Raw genomic sequence first — 2,918 nt, forward strand, 5'->3', positions numbered from 1 at the left:
TTCGACAAACCCGTGCACTTGCGGGATATACGCAAGGGGATCTTGTCAAGTTTTTAGCGCCGTTGCTGGGCAATAGGCGTTTAGAGATACTTTGCACTTTGTTTTCTTAGCTATTTGACCATACATTCTATTTCATATCTTTTTATTCTATCATCGTTCTGATTTCTTTTTCTTTCTTTTCTGGTTGCAGCTTTAGGTTATGACCCGAGGGAATCCCTCAATATTGATTGAAGGAGAAAAGGGAAAGAGCTAAGAAAACATGGCAGAAAAGAATGAGCAACAGCGAACATTATCCGATTATGCCAGACGTTCAGTGTTTAGGACATAATCGAGTATTGTGCGTCCCCCAATTACAGCTCATAACTTTGAGTTGAAGCCAGCATTTATCCACATGTTGCAGCAATCCGCATAATTCAATGGTTTGGCCGATGATGATCCAAACTGTCACATAGAGAGCTTTCTCGAGGTGTGTGATATGTTGAAGATAAATGGGGTGATGGATGATGCCATCAAATTGAGAGCCTTCCCATTTTCCCTAAAGGGGAGAGTGAAGCAGTGGCTACACTCGTTACCTAGAGCGTAAATTACCACGTGGGAGGAGATGGTGGAAACTTTTCTAGCTCGTTATTTCCCTCCCGGAAAATCAGCAAAGCTTAGGAACGAGATCTCATCCTTTGTTCAGTTGGAATTGGAGTCTCTATTTGAGACATGGGAAAGGTTCAAGGAGCTCCTGAGGAAGTGTCCGCAACACGGATTTCCCGGAGTGGATGATTGTTCAAACCTTTTTCAATGGTTTGAACCCGAGTACAAGGTAACTCTTGGATGCGGCAACAGGAGGTACCTTAGTAGCAAGACCCCCAATGAGGCCCGTCAGTTGATTGAAGAAATGGGGTTAAACAGCTACCAATGGAATGCTAACGAGAAGAAAAAGGTGGCCGGTCTCCATGAGATAGATGCGGTAACTTCATTGGCGGCCCAAGTGGAAAATTTGAGTAAGAAGTTAGATCTTCTAACTTCAAATAGAGTGGCGGCCGTGACTAATTGCACCGAGTGTGGTGGAGGACATGCTCCCTCCGATTGCCCGATCTCTATTGGTGATGTTTCTTTGGTGGAGAATGTTGATTTTGTAGGTAATGGCATGAGACCTCAAGGAAACCCATATATCAATACCTACAATGCGGGTTGGAAGAATCATCCCAATTTTCCATGGAGTAATCAGGGTCCACAAAAGGCCATGGGTCCACCGGGTTTCCAACAACAACAACAAGCCCCTCAGGTAGAAAACAGAGTCTCAGGATAGGAAACCCGAATGACTGACCTAGAGAAGCACTTGGCTATATTTGTGTAATCTGCTAATACTAGGTTTGAATCAGTTGAGGCTACACTTCACAACCACACCGCCTCTTTGAAAATCAAGTGAGACCAACCCTAGAGAGCATGTAAAGGCGATCACTTTGAGAAGTGGTCATGAGGTTGAAGGTAGGCGTCCGAGTGAGAAGCCAAAAGAACACGCACCCGAGGTTATAGAGGTAGAAGAGGGAACAAGCAAAGAGAAAGAGGTGGTACTCCCACCTTTCAAGCTAAGAATCCCTTATTCCTCTAGATTGAAAAATGACAAAGGGGATGAACAGTACAAGAAGTTCCTGAGTTTGTTCAAGCAACTCCACATTAATATTCCTTTTATTGAGGCATTGGCCCAAATGCCTAAGTATGCGAAGTTCTTGAAAGACTTGTTGACCAACAAAAGAAAGTTGAAGGAGAGTGCTTTAGTGATTTTAGATGCTTCATGCTCGGCGGTATTGCAAAAGAACATGCCGAACAAGAAGAAAGACCCGGGAAGCTTCATTATTCTATGTAATATGGGCAATCTTGCTGAGGTAATAGCTTTGGCAGACTCAGGGGCCAGTATCAACGTCATGCCATACACCTTCTTTCAAAAGCTAGGCTTGGGCGAGCCTAGGCCTACTCGGATGACTTTGCAACTAGCGGACCGAACAGTGCGACATCCAAGAGGCATCATTGAAGACGTGCTTGTCAAGGTGGACAAGTACATTTTTCTGGTTGAGTTTGTAGTGCTAGATGTCGATGAGGATGCGGATGTAGCCTTAATACTTGGGAGATCATTCTTGCAGACTTCCAAAGCATTGATTGACATGGACGGCGGAGAGCTCACATTAAGAGTTAGAGATGACAAGCTCACATACCGCCTTGCTGAAGCCATGCGGCATTCTCTTGACTTCGATGATACTTTATACTTGCTAGACACTACTGATGAGATTATTGATGAATACATACAGGAAATGTTCAATCCGGATCCGTATGAAGGTTTGTTCGACCAAGAGGAGGATTATGAAGAAGTAATGATGCTTGGTTCGACAGAAGAAGTACCATCTACCCCAGGGATCTTGAAGAAAGTGCTCCGGAAAATGAAGAGGGCTAGGAGACGCCACCGGAAACACTCCAAGGCGGTTGGAGACATACGTGAACCGAAGAAGTTGGACGTATCATTGTTAGGTGGTCCGAAGCCCGATAATACACCCTCTACTCTCAAGAGACTTTGCACATCATGCTTTCAAGCCATGGGTAAGAGGGCAACTTTCATTCATGAACCCCCGTGAGGTAAGACAAGGTACGTCAAGCTTAGTGACGTTAAACAAGCACTTCTTGGGAGGCAACCCAAGTATTTACTGTTTTCTTATTTTAGTTAGGTTGTTTGCATGAATAAATTGTTAAGTGTTGGTTTCTTGATTTTTATGATGCTTGTGCTGCGATTTTATTGTGGGTTTTTTAAGTCATTGTGTGTTTTTCATGTGGAATTGGCGAAGTTTGGTCGTTTAGGCTCTATTTCATGTTTTTCACTGGTAAAAATTGCATAATAGAGCAGGCTCTGAGTGTGTAAACATGTTCAGAAATCTTCT

General features: G+C 43.7%; 1 non-coding gene across 1 annotated transcript; it reads right to left on the reverse strand.

Annotated features, from left to right (window-relative positions):
* Positions 1 to 649: 649 nt before the first annotated feature.
* Positions 650 to 756, reverse strand: LOC120279696. The gene has a single exon (XR_005542002.1). It is a non-coding gene; the product is annotated as a small nucleolar RNA R71 (small nucleolar RNA).
* Between the last annotated feature and the right edge of the window lie 2,162 nt (positions 757 to 2,918).

The sequence above is a fragment of the Dioscorea cayenensis genome, chromosome 16 (genome assembly GCF_009730915.1).
Source record: "Dioscorea cayenensis subsp. rotundata cultivar TDr96_F1 chromosome 16, TDr96_F1_v2_PseudoChromosome.rev07_lg8_w22 25.fasta, whole genome shotgun sequence".
NCBI lineage: Eukaryota > Viridiplantae > Streptophyta > Magnoliopsida > Dioscoreales > Dioscoreaceae > Dioscorea > Dioscorea cayenensis.